Below are 24393 nucleotides of genomic sequence, written 5' to 3' on the forward strand. Positions count from 1 at the left end.
TCTCTCTCTCCATCCATTTCCTGATTCAGACATAGTCACCTGAGGCTTGGTCTTGAATTGCTGCCAGCATACCCACAATTCTGCTCTATTATAGGAAGCCTGTAAGAAATTACTTGCTTAAGTGAGCCTTAATTAAAATATAAAACCCGGGTTCATTTACAAGTTGAATCGGAGTTTCAATGAGTGGAATATTATAGGGATCTGAGCAATATCAGAAGTTTGAGGCTATCTTGATCTCAGGCAAACTTCAATGTGCTTAGTCTCCATGGGGGGGGGGCGGGGGGGGGGGGGTGTTGGAAAGGGTGGGGAGAATGTGTGGAAATGAGTGACAAGATAATGTGAGATAAACAGGCACATGGAAACCCTGTGGGGTTTTCCTGATGACCAGAGAGAGCCCAGACTCCATCTTGAACCCTGCCATTACTTACCATTTTCTAGCTGCAAAATGTTACTAGATGATGGCTGGGAGGGTACGTCAGTGCAAGTTTGAAGGGTAAAAGCATGAGGTCCACGTCAGCTGGCTGCTAGGATATTGAAAGGGCAAAATTCTGAAACATCCGTCTACAAACTTCAGCCACATTTCAATTGCAAACATTTCTTCGCACATGTGCAATACCTGCAGAGTGACATGTCAAATATTGGTCAAAGGCAGATTGCTCCATTCCATTGGTGATAGCCAAGCTAACACTGCCATGTCAGTGATGCAGATATTGGCAGCAATAACCTAAAAGTAAGTGAGTGCTGACCCAAAGTGCCTGATCACCGTGGACCTTCCAAGGATGCTCTAGGACGAGGCTGACATTGCTGCGCCATATGTTGTGTAAGTGTGATGATGGACTTCAATGAATGTAACGGAAAGTGGAATGGCTTGTCTGGAATGGGAAGGGGTTTGCATCACAGCAAGCGCTCGCTTTTGCTGTAGTGTGTCGGTCACTCAGCCAACTCAGGACCTTCACAAAATTGGTTCACATACTGCAATCAGAGCCGTGGTGGAGCAGACGATAGGGTTGCTGAAGGTGCAGCATGGATGGGTCTGGGAATGGTCTGTAGTTTGACCGGACAGAGTATCACACTGTACACTGTAGGATTGGAGTAGACAATGAGGCAATGTGATAGAGACTGAGAAGATGATGGAATGGTATCACATGCCCAAGGATGAGGCTCTCCTTGTGGATGACATAGCTCTGCTCTATAGGGTCCCACAAGACAGTCAGGGCCTGATTGACACCTACGTCTGGTAGATGGATGCAGAGGACCATTGTGGATTGCACAGGTCAAATGCAAGTATTTGATTTGCATAGTAATTGTGAACAGCCACTATTACTCATTTTCATTTGTGTTAACTTCTCCTGGCTGTAAATAAGAATTCACATTTGTATTTGTCCAAGTACTTGCCTGTACATGATATTCCCTGTCTGGACAATGATGAGACATGGGTCTTGTGGGGATTGTGGGCAAAGTAGCCATGTCACAGAGGCTATGTTCAGTTAGGGTGTAGCTACAAACAGGTAAGCCACGTACCCAGTGATTAGGTGCCAACTAAGGTGAGAGATTGGTATTGTATGTGTGAGGGAGGGTTGATCATGTCAAGGATGTTCCATAGGCTGCTGTGCCATTACAGTGCCACTGAGGGGATTGTCTGGTGGGCAGAAAACTTTTGAAGATGGCATGGGCACAAGGGAGATAAGCTTTCAGCAGATATGCAGTGAGTGGCAAGTTGTTTCAGGAATTCACAACTAGAATTGGATTAGAGGGGTGCCATTGGGTGAGGTAGGAAGCTAATGAGGCATGTAAGGCCCAGTGAAAAATCTAGTTGAGTCTTGAGGTGAGAATTCCTCCAAAAATCTTGACACAACTTGCACGTAAGCCAAAAGCATAAGATTCAGTGTTAGTTTCAGCTCAGACTATCTTTGTTTATTTCACATTGTTTTAAAGACGCTGCACCAATATGTGGTCAGTGTGATTGCTGTAGAATTTAATTCTGTTTTCTCATTTCCAGTCTTTTTGCTCCATCAAATTCCCAGGTTTTAAAATCAGATGATGAAAACTGAAAATCGTTCATTTATAATTTTACCAATATCGTTACACTCCACTGAATTTAGTTAAAACCCCACTTCATTAATCATACTTCAGATTGTCCTTTGCAAATTTTAATCTTATAACTCTCTTAAACCAGGCACTTTGAGTTTTATTGGATTGGGCACAGCCCTGAGAAATGAACCAACAAAGGTTTAAAATTTAAACACAGCCTGGCAGTTAACTGTCAATCAGTTTTAATGGGTACAGTCTCCATGACAACATCTCTTCCAATGAAAATCCACTACAGCTAACTAATATGTAGCTGTATTAGTTAGTTGTAGTCACATTTTATATATTTTGGTCCTGGATATCATTAAAACATAGCAATATTTTACATAATTAATATCACCATTTCTCCTAAGTGTCTCCCCTTCCCATCTTTCTCGAACATCATATATTCAAAAAGATTTAATGCCGAATCATGCATTGAGTCAATGTTATGTTATGAGTCAATGTCAATGTCACTTGTTATAGTGACAGCATCATGTTTCGACATGCAATCTGGAGCTTGCAACTCTCCAATTTTATTTACCACACCTTCATGTATACACTATAACCCTGACTTTAGATGTTATTCCTTTCTCACTTACTGTAAATCTACCTCAAATATTTCCTATTCTAGTCCTACTAGTCCCAGTGTTCAGTGCACATAGATATTGATCTCTTGTTCCCACACCCCAACCAAGTGAGTTTAAAATTTCCTTAATTGCACTGAAGATCAGCGGTCTGTACAGGTCCATTTTTCCCAGGGCTCTGTGTGGTACTTGGCAAAATAAATAGAGATACAATTTTTGATGCCCTGCTTGCTAATTCCTCATCCAGTTCCCCAAATTCTGACTGCAGGACCACTTTCTTCTTTCTGTGTACGTCAGTAATAATGTGCTGACTGTTTAAACACCTCTTAAGGTGAGAATCTGTGAGAATCTGTTCAGTGACATCCTTGATACTGACAGCATGGAGTGAAGACAGCATCTCTGTAGCCACAGAATCCCTGCCTTTTCCCTTAACAATCAACATATCTATCACTATTCCTCTTCCTGTTGTCTGTGTATCTCTCATGGTGACATAGACCCAGCTCTGGCTGTTTCCCCAGATTTCTATGATCAATATAATATTAAGCAGGTGGAGCAGTACCTTATTCACTAGAGAACACAGTAGTGTCGGGTGCTAGAAGCCAGACAGGATTGAATCAGTCTGTTTGAGTGAATGTGAGCCTGCTGCAGTGATCAGTTGTTGACGATAAAATTGTCAGTGCTTGACATGCACACACTTTGTTCGTGTTCCAAGAGGCAAATGCATTTTTTTGTTTATTTGATTTTGGTTTGCTTTTGGTCAATGCAGGTAAAAGTGAACATTTTGATGCAGGTGAAAGCTTCCTGTATATAATGGTTCCACACTGAAAAAGACAAGATGCTGGGTTACAGTGAACACTGGGGAAAGAACAGTCATGATTTAGAGAGGGATTTAAAGTGGAATTATCGAGCAGTCTGACTAGGTGCTTAAATAGCAATAGAACATATCTTAGTACAGCACAAAAACAGGGCCTTCAGCCCACCATGTCTGTGCTAACCATGATGCTATTCTAAAGTAATCCCATCTGTCCACACATGGTCTGTATCCCTCCAATCCCTGCCTGTTCATGTGTCTGTCTAAATGCCTCTTTAACATTGCTATCATATCTGCTTCTACCACCTCCCCATGCAACACATTCCAGGCACCTACCACTCCCTGTGTAAACAAAACTTCCCTTACTGGTCTCCTTTTAGAGCCTCTTCCTCTCACCTTAAACCTATGCCCTACAGTATTTGATATTTCCAACCTGGGAAAAAGACTTAGATGATCCACCCTATCTATGCCTCTCATAGTTTTCTGTCCTTCTTTCAGGTCACTCCTCGGCATCCAATGCTCTAGTGAAACAGTTCAAGTTTGTCTAACCTGCACTTCAATCCAGGCAACATCCTGGTATAAACCTCTTTTGCACCCTCTCCACAGCATCCATATCCTTCCTATAGTGTATCAACCAGAACTCCACACAATACTCTAAGTGTGGCCTAACTAAAGTTTTATTCAGCTGCAACATAACTTACCAACTTTTACACTCTACTCTGACCAATGAAGGCATGCCGTATACCTTCTTTGCACCTTGCCCACCGTGTGTTACCATTTTCAGGGAGTTGTGTACCTGTACCCCTATATGTCCCTATATGTCAGTGCTCCTAAGGGTCTAGCCATTTATTGCGTACTTTCCCCTTGCATCACCTCACACTTGGCTGGATTAAACTCCATCTGTCATTTCTGCCCCAACTTTCCAACTGATGTATATCCTGCTGTATCCTTTGACAATCTTCCTCACTATCCACAACTCCACCAATTTTCGTGTTTTCTGCAAACTTACTAATCAGTTTATTACATTTTCAACCAAACCATTGATGTATAGTACAAACATCACAGGTCCCAGCACAGATTCTTGAAATCACCACTGGTCACAGACCTACAGTCAGAAAAACAACCCTTCATAACTACCGTCTGTCTGCTATGACAAAGCCAATTTTGTATTCAATTTACCAACTCACCATTGATCCTATGTGACTTAATCTTTTGGACCAGCCTACAATGAGGGATCTTGACAAATGCTTCAGCAATATCCACATAGACATCATCCACCACCCTACATTCATCAATCATTTTTGTCACTTCCTCAAAAAAATGCATCAAAATTTGAGACAGGACCTCCCCTGTATAAACCATGCTGAATATCCCTAAAAAGGCCATTCTTTTTCTAATGTGAGTAAATCCCATACCTAAGAATTTTTCCTAATAATTTCCCGACCACTGATGTAAGGCTCACTGGCCTATGATTTCCTGGATTATCCCTGTTGATAGTAAGTGTAAGATAAGTGTAGCTCTGGAAAAGCAAGAATCAGGGATTAAGCCTGAAACATCGACTGTCCTGCTCCTGGGGTGCTGCCTGAATGGTTGTGCTTTTCCAGAGCCACACTTTTGACTCTGATCTCCAATGTCTGCAGTCCTCACTTTCTCCTAGTAAGAGAAGTGTAGGATGCCAGTAAGTATTGTTAATAAGTATAGGGATGTGCGGAAATATCTGAAAGTGTCAGATGCATCATTAATATGCCATGAAAAATATTGAGCTGTGGTTGCTGCGTCACTATATTGATGGTGTAGGGCAAATTCAGACAGCCATCACACTCTCAGGGTACACTGCTGCTATTCAAAGATAGCACGAGCACCTGGGCTGCCAGTATATCCCAGGATAACCAAGGAAAGGCAAAACCCTCTGGCTGCATGTGGGAGAATTGCATTAGCATCTGATGAGAAGGGCGCCATAGAGATGCAGTACATAATGGAAGATTGGGTTGATTGTTTGAGAAAACTAGGCCTTGCAGAGAAAAACACTCTTGAAAATCACAGAAAAATGACCCTTTGCCAAACTTCTGTGAGATTCAGCTCTGCACATTCAGATATGAAATGAGCTTGGTCCTCCTGCTTAAACATCCTACAAACTTTCTGACCTCCCCATGACAGAGGAACAGAGTCCAAAATTTTGAAGCTATTACCATTCTGATGATACTGTACACAAATAACACGCTGAGGTAGCTTCGAGTCATTTCCTTAAGTGGGTCATAACTTACAAGCAAAAACAAAGCAAATTCAGCTAAATTGTTTATCATGACAGTAGCTGTGCTTGTCTGGGTTTTAATGAAAATCTGCCAGATAATGTATAATATAGACCACATTCATTAAACTCATCAATAATGCTGCAGCTGCAAACCTAGGAGTGTAATTACTTTGTTCTGCACAGAAGGAAGATGGTTTCATGTACTACTTGGAGTTCACAGTTATGTTCCATAAATTCCATTTTAATCAATCAAGAGCCTAAGGAAAGCTTTCATCTTTATTTTCTTTTAAATACCAGAGTTTCCAAAACAGAGGCTATTCTTCCTTTGTCCAATTTTGAAGTTGAAGGCACGCAATGGAACAAATGTTTCCATTGCATGGACTTTTAAGCTTCGGTGAATGCCTTCAAAGCATCTATGTATGTGACACTCCCCACTATCTTGTGTAGAATCCCTGACATTGGCATAATTCTCATTAAAGCCACCTAAAAGCAAAAACTCCATGAATAGCCCTTCAGAATGCACTGTTGGAGATGAGCTTCAATTCAAGTTGGTTACACCATGGCCACTCATCTCTCTCAATCTGGGTGGCCCCAGTTCTGACATCATGTCTATCCTCACCCTCCTTTGTTCCATTGTATTGAGCTTGCCTTCAACTGTCTAAACCTTAGGTTGTTGCATTCCCTCTCTTACACGCTCCGCCTCTTCAACTCTTTCTTCCCATTTTAGGATCCCTTTTCACAGCCAGCTCCCTGGCCAAACTTTGGCCACCTGCGCCAATGGATTCCTTTGGCCTAGTAGTATTATCAGTAGACTGTTAATCCAGAGTCAAGATTAGAGTGGTTCTGGAAAAGCACAGCAGGCCAGGCAGCATCCGAGGAGCAGGAAAATTGACGTTTCGGGTAGGAGTCCTTCATCAGTCAATCCAGAGTCCCAAGTAATGTTCTGGGGACCTTGGTTTGAATTCCAGCATTGGCAGGTGGTGGAATTTGAATTCATTAAAAATCTGGAGTTAAGAATCTAATGATGACCATGACACCATTGTCGATTGTTTTTAAATCCTATCTGGCTCACTAATGGTCTTTAGTGATGTAAGTCTGCCATCCTTATCAAGTTTGGTCTACATGTGACTCCAGGTCTACAGCACTATGGTTGACTCTTATCCACTCTCTGGCCAATTCATGAAGGGCAAAAAATGCTGGCCCAGCCACAATGGAGGTTATCTCCCATCTGGAACTCTTCATAGTTTGTGAAGAAAAGGACATGGGGCCCATAGAGACACAATGCTGTTGCCAAGCGAGATGGAAAATCAGCATCTTAATGATTGAAGTGATATCCTGGAAGAATCTCACAACAAACAATTCCTCCTTCCTGTTTGTCTTTAACACATTTTCAGTTTCACCCTCTTTTCTGGTAAGAAAGTCAGAGTTTCAGAAATTTCAGGATGAAAGAAAACCATTGGACATTTAAAATAAAGAGAACCAGAAGAACAAATACCTCCCCTAATGAAGAAGGAAATGAGGATCATAATGACCGAGCTGAAATGAATCTCAGGCCGACATGAGGTTTCTGCAAAGACCTTCATGTCTACGTATCTCTCTCCCAAATCCTGACAACTCATTGTGGGTGCACTTCTTCATTTCCAATGTCGATAGCTGTTTTGGAGCATGAACCTACTGTCCTTTCACTAGATGACAACATTTATTTTTACACCACTGCCAATATGCTAATGCACCTTCTGTTGTCTGTTAGCCAGCCAATGCAGATTGCACCTGCCCATCCACAACTCATCTCTGAGTAATCTGTACACTTTCACTCTTCTTCTGAGCACTTCAAAATGGTGGAAGCTACATGACATCAGTGAAGTTCTGTCTCCCAGCTTGGAAAGATGTTGTTAAACTTGAAAGGGTTCAGAAATGGTTTACAAGGATGTTGCCAAGGTTGGGCATTTGAGCTACAGGGAGAGGCCGGGGCTGTTTTCCCTGGGGCATTGGAGGCTAAGGGGGGACATTATAGAAGTTTATATAATCATGAGGAGTATGGATATGGTAAATAGACAAGGTCTTTTCCCCAGGGTGGGGGAGTCCATAGGCTAGAGGGTATAGGTTTAAGGTGAGAGGGGAAAGCTTTACAAGAGACCTAAGGGGCAATGTTTTCATGCAAAGAGTGGTGCATGTATGGAATGAGCTGCCAGAGGAGCTGGTGGAAGCTGGTACAATTACAACATTTAAAAGCCATCTGGATGGGTATATTAATAGGAAGGGTTGAGAGGGATATGGGCCAAGTGCTGAGAAATGGGCTTGGATCAGTTTAGGATACCTGGTCAGCATGGATGAGTTGGACCAAAGGGTCTGTTTGTGTGCTGTACATCTCTATGACAATGACTTTCTTGTGGACTTGATACAATACGAAAGATATGCATACTTGAAAAGTTTATTTGTTCAAAAAGAAACAGATTTGTCAGTTTAAGTGCAAGGTGGCAAAATCTAAGAGAGATATGCAGCTCACATGGGAGGAGGTTATTCAGCTCATTCTGCCTTTGCTGGCTTTTTGAAAGAACTATCCAAATTATTCCAAAACTCATCCCCTTTCCAAAGGCTTTGCACAGCTACTCTTTTCAAGTATTAATGTATACTTGTTAAATTTTCTTCCCTCACCCTTTTAGGTAGTGCTTTCCAAGTTATTTAAAAAACCTCGAATCTTTTTCAGCTCTCCCAGTTTGTTTTCAAATGTTCTTAATATCTCTTAATTCTGCTCACTATCCCTCATTTTAGTGCTTTTCCTTCTATCCCCAATCAAATTTTATAAATGATTTGGAGATGCTGGTGTTGGACTGGGGTGTACAAAGTTAAAAATCACACAACACCAGGTTATAGTCCAACAGGTTTAATTGGAAGCACACTAGCTTTCGTGGCACTGCTCCTTCATCAGGTGATGATGAAGGAGCGATGTTCCAAAAGCTAGTGCTTCCAATTAAACCTGTTGGACTATAACCTGGTGTTGTATGATTTTTAAATATTTTATATATTTTAACATTTTTGTGAAAACTGTCATCTTCTCTGCTCTACAATCTGACGAACAATGCCAGCTTCTCTAACATTTCTGCATACATTCAAACAGCAAAATGACATCTTTATGCATGAGGCACAACCCAAGAAATCTCCCTCAACCCACCCTTTAACCACCTTGGCTGAAATTTCCAGCAGATCCAGGTATGCAAGTTATTAACCAACTGTTAGTCTTGATATATCAATAGATTTAACAGAAAAAACTAATCAGTTGATATTTTGCCAAAGGTGAATATTTGCAGAGGGTTTACCGTTTGTTTTGGCAGTTATATAATTGTGTGGCAGTAAACAGCTCATGACCCAGTGTCTCTCTTACAGCTTGTTCTCCTGTTCAGAGCGTGCCGAGTATGTAATCATGTCATCAAGCTATGTTCAAGCCATCTTGGTGTCTGGAATTTGCCAGTTCCTGTCAATGTACAGGCAGTCCCTGGGTTGCAAATGGATTCCATTCCAGTATCCATTCACAAGTCATTTTTTAAACAAGTCACAACACAATGCAGAACAATGGAACACAGCTGTATATAAGTATAAGAAATGTTCATATGTCAGGTCTTTACAATTACAACTATGAATGAGATTGTGTTCATATATATGAGTATAAAAGTTAATCATTTGTGAATCAGGGACACCTGTATAACAGAATTTCTTGGTGAAGGTGGCATTAAATTACGAAAGTATTAGATCAAACAGCATTGGAAACTGTGATGAGAAAACAGACTGGGTCATGTGAGCACTTCAGACTGGGAATGGAATGCCGCATGATCCAATTGCCCAATGAATTCAACTACAGATTACACTAATGTTGACGAACAGCACACATTAACTCACCCAGACCCTTCAGGATGGGTGAAACATATACTTTCAGGCTGCAATATAGAATCCAATATGCACTCATATTGTAATGCAACATACGTTATAGATTGAGATTGTAATATGAAAACCTATAACATACTAAGGGTACAATAGGGGGTTCACCACAGACCTGAGGTATAATTTAATGTTTGCAATGGAAGTGTCTAGAAGCAGCTGAAAAACTAGTAGCATCTCCATTGGAGAAGATCCACTGGAATCCACAAAACCTAACCCCTTCAAGATCTCCCAATCAATTTGATGTAGGCAACTCTTCATTAGCAGCAATCCCAGCAGAAACAGCACTGCTGCTGCTACAATGTTTAGGATGAGGAAGACATCCAATTAGGCCATAAGTGAGTGATGGTGTTGTTGGGAAGGGAGTCACCAGCTGGGGAAAAAGTTGAGAAAGGCCAGAAGTTCACACCCAAACAGCCCCCTACCCTCCCCCAATGCTGATTTCCCAATCAGACACTACATGCTGTTCAATGGAAATCACTGTCTAGAACCTCATGGAAGCTCCACATGGAGTGGCAAGGTGGCTCAGTGGTTAGCACTGCTGTTTCACAGTGCCAGGGACGCAGGTTCGATCCCACCCTTGGGTGACTTTTGTGTGGAGTTTGCACATTCTCCCTGTGTCTGCGTGGGTTTCCTCTGGGTGCTCCAGTTTCCTCCCACAGCCCAAAGGTGTGCAGGTGAGGCAGACTGGCCATGCTAAATTGCCCATAGCATTCAGGGATGTGTGGGTTGGCCATGGGAATTATAGGGGGGTGGGATGCTGTTCGATGTGGACCTGTTGGGCCAAATAGCCTGTTTCCACACTGTAGGGATGCTATGGGGTGATGCCCCTAAATAGGCAATAGGTATGCATTGATATCAATTAATTGTTAATTTGTTATTAAAGTTTAATCTGCAACATGTTATATTTTATACAAGGATATCTGTCACAGAGTACCAAACAATGAAAATGAAATTGTAACACTTGTAATGTGGCAGATATTCTCCAAACAGCCTGCTTGAAGCTGGTATTGAATTGGGGCCTCGAAGTACAGAATAGTGACATGACCACTGTGCCACAAGTGCCCTGCTTGGTTAAATGATGTGGTTTGTTATTTCACTGTGACAACTATTTATACTTGATAGAGTTTAGAAGGATGAGGGGGAATCTAATTGAAACATATAGGCTACTGAGTGGCCTGGACAGAGTGGATGTTGGGAAGATGTTTCCACTGGTCAGAGAGACTAGGACCTGAGGACATAGAGTAAAGGGAAGTCCTTTTAGGACAAAGATGAGGAGAAATTTCTTCAGCCAGAGGGTGGTGAATCTATGGAATTCACTACCACAGTGGACACAGAGGCCAGGTCATTGAGTATATTTAAGACTGAGATGGATAAGTTCTTGATTATGAAAGGGATCTCGGGTTACGGGGAGAAAACAGGAGAATAGGGGTTGAGAAATCGATCAGCCATGATTGAATGGCGGAGCAAACTCAATGCGCTGAATGGCTTAAATTCTGCTCCTATGTCTTATGGTCTAACTGAACTATGTTGTGACACAAAAGAATGTCTGTTCATCTTTGGAAGTTGGAAAGAGTAAAAATTTGTTTTTTAGCCAACTGTAAGTGAAATGAATTCAGGCAGAATCAGTTCAATTCCTAATGGGGACAGTCCACTGTAAAGGTATTAATTAGTAGTGTTACACAAGAAGGCCATAATGAACGAAGATGATGCATTGAAGTGAGAGAATTTACCAACATAAATAGAAAGTAATTTACTGAGATGATAAGTGGTGATTGGGCTGTTACAAGCATGAATATTTTAGCACAAGAATGTTTTTTCTGTTGCTTGCATATCAGCCACAGTTAGCACTTCTGATAAAATGAACCATTGAAAATCTGGTAGAAATAATTAGTGCTGACTGAAGTGATAATTAAGCCATATTTAGTCTTTAGATAGGAAAAACAAATGATCAAAACAATTATAATCACAATTAACATAATTTAAATTATTTACAATGATTGCCAATCATTCAACTAAGATAATAGTCTACACTTTAAATCATGCTTCTATCAAATTGTTTTTAAAAATAATTATGATCATTACTTTGTTTATAAATGAGTTGTTTTAAAATGTAGGTTTTGAGGACCAGATGGTGGATACAGGAGAGCCAATGCTTCTTTGTGCCATGCCATCTGAAAACACTGATTTCTTTCTTCATAAGCAATTCCATAATGGTCAGAATCTCATAGGGGTCCGAATGAACAGAACTATGCTGAGACTTGTGGCACAATCAGACGTGACATCCAGTGAGACCTAACTTGAGACTGAGACCATATATTTTAGAGTCATGGAGACATAGAGATGTACAGCATGGAAACAGACCCTTTGGTCCAACCCGTCCATGCCGACCAGGTACCCCAACCCAATCTGGTCCCACCTGCCAGCACCAGGCCCATATCCCTCCAAACCCTTCCTATTCATATACCCATCCAAATGACTTTTAAATGTTGCAATTGTACCAGCCTCCACCACTTCCTCTGGCAGCTCATTCCCTACACGTACCACTCTCTGTGTGAAAAAGTTGCCCCGTAGGTCTCTTTTATATCTTTCCCCTCTCCCCCAGAACCTATGCCTTCTAGTTCTGGACTCCCCGACCCCAGGGCAAAGACTTTGCCTAATTACCCTATCCATGCCCCTCATAATTTTGTAAACCTCTATAAGGTAAAGAAACTCTTGCAATCTTCTTTTACATTACTGGTAGCTTATCCTCATATTTAATCTTCTCCCTCCTTATTTCTTTTTTAGTTGTCATCTGTTGGTCTCATTAGACTTCCCAATTCTCTGGCTTCCCACTGCCCTTTGCCACATTATATGCCTTCTCTTTGACAAGATACGTGGTGAGTTTCTTACTAGATAGTGGTGGAGTTGCCATTTCAGGGGTTTTATTGCTTGTGAATGGGCCAACTCACCTTATTAATATTCAACTTTGTATCTTATCAAAAGCTGGGTTGTCAAACTTGAAAGGGTTCAGAAAAGATTCACAGGGTTGGAGGATTTAGTTTTAGGGAGAGGTTGAATAGGATAGGGCTGTTGTCCCTGGAGTGTATGAAGCTGAGGGGTGACCTTATAGAAGTTTGGAAAATCATGCAGGGCATGGCTAGGATAAATAGTCAAAGTCTCTTCCCTGGCTTGGGTGAGTCCAGAATTAGAGGGCACAGGTTTAGGATGAGAAGGGAAAGATATAAAAGAGACCTGAGGGGCAACTTTTTCACGTAGAGGGTGGTACATGTATGGAACGAGCTGCCAGAGGAAATGGTGGAGGCTAATACGATTGCAACATTTAAAAGGCATCTGGATGGGTATATGAATAAGAAGGGTTTGGAGGGATATGGGCTGGGTGCTGGTAGGTTGGACTAGATTGGGTTGGGATATCTGGTCGGCATGGAGGGGTTGGACCGAAGAGTCTGATTCTGTGCTGTATATCTCGAAGACAAGGGAGAACTAGCCATTTGGAAACAGAACTGACTCAAAGGTAGAAGACAGAGAGTGGTGGTGGAGTGTTGTTTTTCAGACTGGAGGCCTGTGACCAATGGAGTGCCACAAGGATTGGTACTGGGTCCTCTACTTTTTGTCAGTTACAGAAATGATTTGGATGCGAGTATGAGACATACAGTTAGTAAGTTTGCAGATGACACCAAAATCAGAGGTATAGTGGACAGCGAAGAGGGTTACCTCAGATTACAACAGGATCTGGACCAGATGGGCCAATGGGCTGAAAAGGGGCAGATGGAGTTTAATTTAGATAAATGCAAGGTGCTGTATTTTGGGAAAGCAAATCTTAGCAGGACTTATACACTTAATGGTAAGGTCCTCGGGAGTATTGCTGAACAAAGAAACCTTGGAGTACAGGTTCATGGCTCCTTGAAAGTGGAGTCGCAGGTAGATAGGATAGTGAAGAAGGCGTTTTGTATGCTTTCCTTTATTGGTCAGAGTATTGAGTACAGGAGTTGGGAGATCATGTTGTGGCTGTACAGTACATTGGTTAGGCCACTGTTGGAATATTGTGTGCAATTCTGGTCTCCTTCCTATCGGAAAGATGTGAATCTTGAAAGGGTTCAGAAAAGATTTATAAGGATGTTGCCAGGGTTGGCGGTTTTGAGCTATAGGGAGAGGCTGAACAGGCTGGGGCTGTTTTCCCTGGAGCGTCGGAGGTTGAGGGGTGACCTCATAGAGGTTTACAAAATGATGAGGGGCATGGATAGGGTAAATAGGCAAAGTCTTTTCCCTGGAGTTGGGGAGTCCAGAAGTAGAGGGCATAGGTTTAGGGTGAGAGGGGAAAGATATAAAAGAGACTATGGGGCAACGTTTTCACACGGAGGGTGGTACATGTATGGAATGAGCTGCCAGAGGAAGTGGTGGAGGCTGGTACAAGTGCAACATTTGACAGGCATTTGGATGGGTATATAAATAGGAAGGGTTTGGAGGGATATGGGCTGGGTGCTGGCAGGTGGGACTAGATTGGGTTGGGATATCTGGTCGGCATGGACGGGTTGGACCGAAGGGTCTGTTTCCATGCTGTACATCTCTATGACTCTATATGTAAATTGCAAAACATTTTTTAAAAGTTACATTCTTCAAGTGAACTTTAACAATTGGTGTCATTACGTCCCAAATAATGCTATTGTGAGGTGCCCTGTGTAAGACTGTCTGTGTCACAATGGTCAGACTGATTCTTATCTAAAAAATGTATTTACAAAATCTTACATGGATTCATGAAGTTTTTGAGCAAAGTTAAATGTAATTCTGCAGGTATAAATTATCCCCACAAACTTATATATGTATGTATGCATGTGGGGGTGTCAGTTGTGAGTGCCTGTGAGAGAGTGTGTGTATGTGTGTGAGTGTGAGTTTAAAGGGGTATAAGTCTGTGAGAGAGTGTGTGTGGGAGTGTATGAAATAGGGTCTGAGTGAGTGCATGGGTCTGTAGGAGTGTGTGTGTCTGTAGGAGTGTGTGTGTAGGAGTTTGTGTGTGTGTGTATAGTGCAATGAGGTCACTTGTAGTGTGACATGAACTCAAGGTCCCAGTAGAGGCCAGCCCCATGGGTACCGAACTTGGCTATCAGCCTCTGCTCGGCCACTTTTCATTGTTACCTGTCCCGAAGTCTACCTTGGAGGACGGTCACCTGAAGGTCCGAGGTTGAATGTCCCGAACCGCTGAAGTGTTCTCCGACTGGGACTGTTAATTGTTGTGCGGTGTCCATTCATCCATTGCTGTAGCCTCTGGTTGGTCTCGCCAATGTACCATGCCTCAGGGCATCCTAGCCTGCAGCGTATGAGATAGGCAACATTGGCTGAGTCACATGAGTACTTGCCACACACATGGTGGGAGGGGTCCCATGCATAATGGTGGTTTCCATGTTGATACTCTGACATGTCTTACAACGTCTACCATGACAGGGTTGTATGCAGTTGTCCTGAAAGCCGGGCAGCTTGCTACAAACAATGATCTGTTTGAGGTTTGGTGGCTGTTTAAAGGTGAGAAGTGGAGGCGTGGGGAATGTCTTGGCGAGATCCTCATCCTCATTGATAATGTGTCACAGGTTGTGAAGAACATGGTGTAGTTTTTCAGCTCCTGGGGAGTACTGGACAGTGAAGGGTACCCTGTCGGTTAAGGACATCATTACGGTTCTTCGCTGTGGCACGTCGGAACAGGCGGTCGATGAGTTGAGCATTGTACCCCGTTCTTATGAGGGCATCCTTGAGTACTTCCTAGTGCCCGTCATGTTCCTCCTCATCTGAACAGATCCTGTGTATGTGTAGGGCTTGTCCATAGGGGATGGCTGTTCTAATATGTTTCAGGTGGAAGCTGCAGAAGAGTAGCATCGTGAGGTTATCCAAGAGTTTGCAAAAGAGTGAGGTGCTGTGGTGCCCATCCTTGATGGAGATGCATGTGTTCAAGAATGAGACATATAGTAGAGAGTAGTCCATGATGAGTTTGATGGTGGGATGAAACTCATTGATATCACTGTGTAGCTGTTTCAGGTGATTCCTTACCATGGGTCCAGAGGAAGAAAATGTCGTAAATGTACCTGATGAATAATGTTGGTTGGAGGCTTGCGTAGAGAAGAAGTCTTGTTTGAACCTGTGCATGAAGATGTTGGCATATTGGGGTGCAAATTTGGTCTCCATGGCTGTTCTGTGTGAATCCATGTGAACTGCATGAATCCATGTAAGATTCTGTAAATCCGTTTTTTAGATGAGAATCAGTCCGACCATTGTGGCACAGACAGCCTCACACAGGGCAGCTACACATTCAATGCATTATCTGGGCCGACATGACACCAATTGTTAAAGTTCACTTGAGAATGTAGCTTTTAAAAAGTTTTGCGATTTACATATGGAAGAACTGAAACCAACATGGTCATTCTAAAAGATGAGAGACTTTACATCCAGGTCTTTTTCAATATATAATTTCAGTTACATAACACTGTAAACTTTTGCTATCAATTCTGTGAGCTCCAGCTATCAATAGCTGGAGCAACACAGATCTTCTTCACATAGAGTCATAGAGATGTACAGCATGGAAACAGACCCTTCAGTTCAACTCGTCCATGCCGACCAGATATCCCAACCTAATCTAGTCCTACCTACCAGCACCCGGCCCTTATCCCTCCAAACCCTTCCTATTCATATACATATCCAGATGCCTTTCAAATGTTGCAATTGTACCAGCCTCCAACATTTCCTCTGGCAGCTCATTCCGTACATGTACGACCCTCTGCATGAAAAAGTTGCCCCTTAGGCCCTTTTTAAATCTTTCCCGTCTCACCCTAAACCTAGGCTTTCTAGTTTTGGACTCCCCTACTCTGGGGAACATGAACAGAGTTTATTACTCCAGTGTTGTGATTGGCTTTCTATATTATACCTTTCATAAACTTCAATAAAGCTTATGCTGCCCTTAGTGTAACTCACAATCATTTTTGTCCTCATTGTCAGATCAAAACCACCTCAAGTTTAAAATTCTCATCAAAATCTTCAAATTCCTCCATCGTCTCACCCCACCTCATCTCTTTAGCTTCCTTCGGTTTCACAATCCTCCAAAAAAATCTGTGTTCCTCTAGCTTGGTTAAGAAGGATTCCAATGTAGAATGTTATATCATGGCCACGCAGAAAGTGGTGGAGGCTGGTACAATTACATTTAAAAGGCATCTGGATAGGTATATGAGTAGGAAGGTTTTAGAGAGATATGGGGCAAATGCTGGCAAATCAGACAAGATCAGTTTAGGATATCTGGTCAGCATGGATGAGTTGGTTCGAAGGGTCAGTTTCCATGCTGTAGTCTCTACGACTATAACAAAAACATAAAAGAGTTTCTGAATTAAATGATCTGAAGAAGGGTAAAACAGTTAAGGGTACAGAGCTGGAAATAGACCATAGTGAGAGAGAGGATTTGTGCTTAAATATTTAGCTTGGGGTCATATAACACACTGAGATTCTGTGCAGTATATTCATTCTCATCCAATAGCTAGATACATTATTTTCCAATTGTAAAAGTAAAATTAAAATTGGGAAAGTATTGGTGAAAATCTGGGCATTGTGTTTAACCTGAAGTAAGGAAGCTCATGTCAGAAACATTCTAAAACTTCATAATTCAACAACATATACAGCCTTAATGATAAACCTGAAGCAGGGAGATTAAGACAATTATCCTTCACTGATTTAAGATTTCCCAAAGTGGAAAACAGCCAGTAGTGTTAACAATGGCAAGCAGAAATTACTTTGAAAATTCCCACTACAAGACTCTTTGCAACATAATCTCCAATTTTCATCAATCAGCACATGCATGAGATTAATAAGATGAAGGGAATCTTTATCTTATTTCTCTCTGGATATTGATATTTCTTTGCTAATTAAAAGCTAACACAAATAAGGTGCATTCCCTACATAATAAAAAGTACTTTCAGATGTGTACACTAAATAAGGCAAACTTTGGTGCTGCAAAACAAACAAAGCAATGTACTTTTAAGAAGCTGCAGAATGATTTATTATATCCATATTAATAAGAAACCCAGATAAACTGTGAGGTTTTGTTGCACTATGTTTCAGTGTCTGTATGTCAGTATATATTGTCATGGCTTTATCACTCAGAAAATGAAGGTCTCCTATGCCCTCTTAACTGGGATCACTTGAAGCATGTCACACTGATGGAAACTGACTTATCTTTATATCCGAATAGCTTAATAAGTGTCCAGACACTTAGATACGACTGTGAGTGCAATATTTGTTTATAGCAGTGAGCTGAAATAACTGTCTGTTGGATCCATCAATACCACATTATCCACTTTTAGTTGTTCATGTTATGAGCGATAATATTAATAACATTAATTAACATTGTCATGTTACATAATATACCCTTCTGAGGCACATTGCACACCAGGCTTTGCTTGTAAACATGCCAAACATTGATGAAAGCTGGATGATAATTAAGTGGACTTGATAATATCTGGTGGAAAGCCAAAAGCTGCAATTAGTGATATTTTTCTTTATGTAAAAGGTGCAGTGATGTCAACAGATTCCATTCTGAGGCTCTTCAGAGCAGTGGGGAGGGGAGATTAGTCAACACAGTGGCTTTCAGGATTTCTGAGATGTGGATAAGGAAAGAAAAGATCAAGGGGAACAGGCATGTTGTGGAGTGAGAAGATCACAGGATTTTACAATTAAATTATTTAATTGAAATAGCTCTTTAACATGAAGAGCACTGATTATGGTGGTGTTTAAGTACTCTGCACAATTGCAGAAGACTACTTGATGGGAGTGCAGGAGGGCATTGCGGCAAGGAGATGTTCTGTGGGGGAAGTTTGGGAATGAATAAAAGTTGTCAGCCTTTATAGTTGGGGACATTGAACAGTGCTAGGGCCAAAATGAGGGAGGCAAAGACTGAAGCTGGAGCCACAAGGGAAATGGAACATTTGTGTTAGTGAGGCAATGGGAAAAAGGCACAAGAACTAGCCTGCGTAGATAGTTCAACTGGGCCGACAGAATATACCCAGCCGTTGTTCAGGATAATAAGGAACGTGTGTTCAGTGATGAAGATAGCGGTTCCCCAACAATGTCTGGGACAGAGAGCACTACTGAAAAGAAGAGAGGGGCAAGCAAACAACTTGGTTGGTGACCACCAGAGACCACAGGATGCAAGGAGGAATACTAACAAAGCATGAATTGAGGGGTGACAACTAACATTCATTAAAAAGATTAGCGAGAATGAGTTCACACGGGACCCAGGAGGTGGGTGGGAAAGGGAATGTAGGAAGGAAGGGTATAACCGTTTAGTATAAGGCCCTTGATGTCATTCGCTTCAGTGAAGGTTTGAGCTTGGAGCTCAGCTTGTGAGTGAGTGCAGACACAGGCATTAGGCATGACACTCTCCAGGCAACAACTCCCAAACAATCTGCAAGGAACAGCACCAACTCTTCGACATTAGCTTCTTTGACCTCCTAAGGCCTTCAACACTGTCAACCATGAAGATTATATCATATCCTTAACCATTTCAAGTGGCCCCAAAGGTTTGACACCACCCAATGCTGGCTGTAAGATGGCATGCAAGCAATGATCCTAAGCAATTGGTCCATATATTTAGGCTTGAACCAGATCCAAGCAAGGCTGTGCGACAGTAAGGCCCGAAACATTGACTTTCCTGTGAGATAATAAGGCTCAAAATATTGATGTTCTTGCTCCTTGGATGCTGTTTGACCTGCTGTGCTTTTCCAGCTCCACATCTACTGACTCAAGCAAGGCAGTGCCATTGCATCAACTCTGTCTTGATATTCCTTACTGCAATGCTCCCACCCACCCTCAGCAAGGTCCCCACTGGAGTGGAGCTAATATATAAAACCAACCAGAACCTGCTCAACCTCAGTCCCTTACATGTTAGCTCCAAGGTTGTCTCATCCTCTGTCATCAGCAAAATGAAATTGATCCTCAACAGGACTGTGGCTGATGTTGATTGGTAGGTTGATCGACCACAGTTGATATTTAATTTCTCTTGTATGTTCCAACAATGCCCTGGACTTTCATTGTTAACAATCACAGAACATCAGGTTATAGTCAAACAGGTTTATTTGGAAGCACTACCTTTCGAGGCACTGCCTCTTCATCAGGTGGTTGTGGAACATGGCCACTGGACACAGAAGTTATAACAAAAGGGTCACAGTGTCATGGAATTGCAATGATATATTAAACAACTTTAGTTAAGAATCACACAACACCAGGTTATTGTTCTTAAACAAATTTAGATTAAGACTTTCATCTTTTAGAATGGAATATGGTGGTTTTGGTTCTTTAATATGTAAATCCCTGAATTACATTCTCAAGGTGGTGTCAGCTTATCTAATAATAGGTGTCATCTCATCTCAGACAATGCATTAAATGTGTGAAGGTGAAGTCTGTACCAGTGTTGAGTCAATTCTACTTCTAAAGTGGGGCTTACAGAATCTTAGTTGAAACTTTATTGCTGGAACAGCACAGCAGGTCAGGCAGCATCCAGGGAACAGGAGATTCGACGTTTCGGGCACAGGCCCTTCTTCAGGAATGAGCAGAGAGTGTTCAGCAGGAGAAGATAAAAGGTAGGGAGGAGGGACTTGGAGGAGGGGCGTTGGAAATGTGATAGGTGGAAAGAGGTCAAGGTGAGGGTGATAGGTCGGAGTAGGATGGAGGCGGAGAGGTCAACAAGAAGACTGCAGGTCAGGAAGGCGGAGCCGGGCTGGAGGGATTCGGCTGAGACAAGGGGAGGGGGGATGAAGAAACTGGTGAAGTCCAAGTTCATCCCCTGTGGTTGGAGGGTTCCCAGTCGGAAGATAAGACGCTCCTCCTCCGACCGTCGCGTTGTTGTGGTTTGGCGGTGGATGAGTCCAATGACCTGCATATCCTCGGTGGAGTGGGAGGGGGAGTGGAAATGCTGTGCTACAGGGTGATTGGGTTGGCCCAGAGGTGCTCTCTGAATCGCTCCGCAACTCCCCCTCCCACTCCACCGAGGATATGCAGGTCATTGGACTCATCCACCGCCAAACCACAACAACCCGACGGTCGGAGGAGGAGCGACTTATCTTCCGACTGGGAACCCTCCAACCACAGGCAATGAACTTGGACTTCACCAGTTTCTTCATCCCCCCTCCCCCCAACTTGTCTCAGCCGAATCCCTCCAGCCCGGCAACGCCTTCCTGACCTGCAGTCTTCTTCTTGACCTCTCCGCCTCCACCCTACTCCGACCTATCACCCTCACCTTGACCTCTTTCCACCTATCACATTTCCAACGCCCCTCCTCCAAGTCCCTCCTCCCTACCTTTTATCTTCTCCTGCTGAACACTCTCTGCTCATTCCTGAAGAAGGGCCTGTGCCCGAAACGTCGAATCTCCTGTTCCCTGGATGCTGCCTGACCTGCTGTGCTGTTCCAGCAATAAAGTTTCAACTTTGATCTCCAGCATCTGCAGACCTCACTTTCTCCTTACAGAATCTTACATGGATTCATGCAGTTTTTGAGCAAAACAAAGCGTAATTCTACAAATACATATTCACCCCATAAACTTATATATGTGCACATGCAGAACAGTGTGTGTGCATGTGTGTGTAAGCTTGGTCAAGTATGTGTGTGAGTGTGATGGGGTATAAGCCTGTGAGAGGGTGCGTGCAGGGTGGGGGTGGGGGTGCATGTGTGTGCGTATGATAGCGAGCTTGTGTATTAGAGAGGATCTGCATGAGTGTGTGAGTATTTAGGAGTGTGTGTGTATGCGTGATTGTGTGTGTGTGTGTGTGAGAGAGAGAATTTATAATGTAGTGTGACATGAACCCAAGGTCCCAGATGAGGCCTTCCCCATGGCTATCCAACTTGGCTATCAGCCTCTGCTCGGCCATTTTGCATTGCTGCTTGTCCCGAAATCTGCCTTGGTGGATGGTCACCTGAAGGTCCGAAGCCAAACGTCCCAGACTGCTGAAGTATTCCCCGCCCACACTCACATACACACACCCACTCTGTCTCTCCTGCACACACACACACACACACACATAAGTTTATGGGTGAATTTGTGTTCACAGAATTACATTTTGTTTTGCTCAAAAACTGCATGAATCCATGTAAGATTCTGTAAGCCCCACTTTAGAAGTAGAATTGACTCAACACTGGTACAGACTTCACCTTCACACATTTAATGCATTGTCTGAGCTGAGATGACACCTATTATTAGATAAGTTGACACCACCTTGAGAATGTAATTCTGGGATTTACATATTAAAGAACCAAAACCACCATATGCCATTCTAAAAGATGAAAGACTTAATCTAAATTTGTTTAAGAACAATAACCTGGTGTTGTGTGATTTTTAACTAAAGTTGTTTAATATATCATTACAATTCCATTACACTGTGACCCTTTTACTATAAAGTCTGTGTCCAGTGGCCATGTTCCACAACCACCTGATGAAGGAGCAGCGCCTTGAAAGCTAGTGTTCCCAAATAAACCTGTTGGACTATAACCTGGTGTTGTGTGATTTGTCCACCCCAGTCCAACACCGGCACCTCCAAATCTGGATTTTTGTGTTAGCGTCACTGTTAATTATTGTAAGTGGCAATCGCACAGCAACTCCAGGCAATCACAGGTGCAGTTAAATGCAGAAATTTGATATTACTGCTTGAGATTTAGTTGTCTAAAGGTTTCCCCTAAACAGACCCTCAACATCAAGTACACCATTAAAATGCATTGTACAATACAACTCTGCTACAGGTAGTTCATGGCTGTAGACTCAACTTGTGAGGAAAGTTTAATGCCTGTCCCATACAATGTGTGTACACTTCTGATAGTTTGAAAGGGTAAATTATTGCCACACAATTTTCCCACTGACACATTCTTTCAATTTTTAATCATTGAAGAAGAAAGAGCGTATTTTTGTTTGATATCTTTTATTCTTCTTCCTTCGATTTTATTCCCCTCTATTTTTACTTTCCATGCCAGATTTGGCACTGAATTCAATTTGCTAATTGATACTTCCTGTTTTAGACTGTGTGCTACTGATTAACAACATTTCAATTTGACTGATTAAGAAGCCATACAGTTGCTCGGTTTGCACTGCTCCCTGATGCCCTGGGTGGGTTTGATAATGCTCTGAGTTACAGACGGTTTCAATGAAAAGTCTGATGGAAAGCAAATGCAGTAGACAGCTGGTGTTGGTATTTCATCATGAAGAGCAAAGTACAGGTCAATCTGTTTCTATGTGCAAGGTACTCGGCTAAAATTACAACTCAGAATACAGCCATGAGTCTGGATACTGATCTAATTTGCCGTCATTAATCAATAAGATTCTCCAGCATTTAATCATTTGTGTTTTTATTTTACTTTATTATGTTACCCACTTACAGTACCTGAGGGCTGTATTTCAAGTAACTTTGCTATTCCTCTGTGTACCTGCCTTTATGAGATTCTGTCAATCAATTAATTAATGCCAAGCAAATTCACTTCAGATACTTTTCAGCTTGTTTCAATTCTAATTGAGAATTCAAATCTTGGTTTAAGCTTTCCAACTCCCACAAATGTACAATTGACCTTTTCTTTAAAGTAAATCTAGTGTCAAGACTCCTCAGGGTCCCAATTATCTGATTAGGTCCTCACCAATACTTACAGTTCATAATTCCACACTCATATGATCCATTTGTGAAGTAACTTGGGAATCCTGCAAGCAGACCCTATTTAAAAAAATAATTAGAAAACTACACATGGTTTTTAGCATTAGTTTGGCTAAGACATTTTGAGCTAAATATTAGATTAAAAATTGTTCTTTGGGCTTATAGAGTCATGGAGATGTACTGCATGGAAACATCCCTTTGGTCCAACGCGTCCATGCCGACCAGATATCCCAACCTAATCTAGCCCCTCCTGCCAGCAGCCGGCCCATATCCCTCCAAACCCTTCCTGCTCATATACCCATCCAGATGCCTTTTAAATGTTACAATTGTACCAGCCTCTACCACTTCCTCTGGCAGCTCATTCCATACACGTACCACCCTCTCATATCTTTCCCCTCTCACCCTAAACCTATGCCCTCTAGTTCTGGACTCCCTCATCCCAAGAAAAATATTTTGTCTATTTATTCTATTCATACCCGTCATAATTTTATAAACGTCTACAAGTTCACCCCTCAGCCTCTGACGCTGTAGGGAAAACAGCTTCAGCCTATTCAAACTCTTCCTATAGCTCAAATCCTCCAACCTTGGCAACATCCTTGTAAATCTTTTCTGAACCCTTTCAAGTTTAACAACGTCCTTCTTATAGGAAGGAGACCAGAATTGCACACAATATTTCAAACATGGCCTAACCAATGTTCTGTACAGCCGCAACATGACCTCCCAACTCCTGTACTCAATACTCTGACCAATAAAGGAAAGCATGCCAAACGCCTTCTTCACTATCCTACCTACCTGCAATTCTACTTTTAAGGAGCTATGAACCTGCACTCCAAGGTCTCTTTGTTCAGCAACACTCCCTAGGACCTTACCATTAAGTGTATAAGTCATGCTAAGATTTGCTTTCCCAAAATGCAGCACCTCGCATTTATCTAAATTAAACTCCATCTGCCACTCCTCAGCCCATTTGCCCATCTGGTCAAGATCCTGTTGTAATCTGATGTGACCTTCTTTGCTGTCCACTACACATCCAATTTTGGTGTCATCTGCAAACGTATTAACTATACCTCTTTTGCTGTCATCCAAATCATTTATGG

This window comes from Chiloscyllium plagiosum, chromosome 2 (assembly GCF_004010195.1).
Source record: "Chiloscyllium plagiosum isolate BGI_BamShark_2017 chromosome 2, ASM401019v2, whole genome shotgun sequence".
Classification (NCBI taxonomy): domain Eukaryota; kingdom Metazoa; phylum Chordata; class Chondrichthyes; order Orectolobiformes; family Hemiscylliidae; genus Chiloscyllium; species Chiloscyllium plagiosum.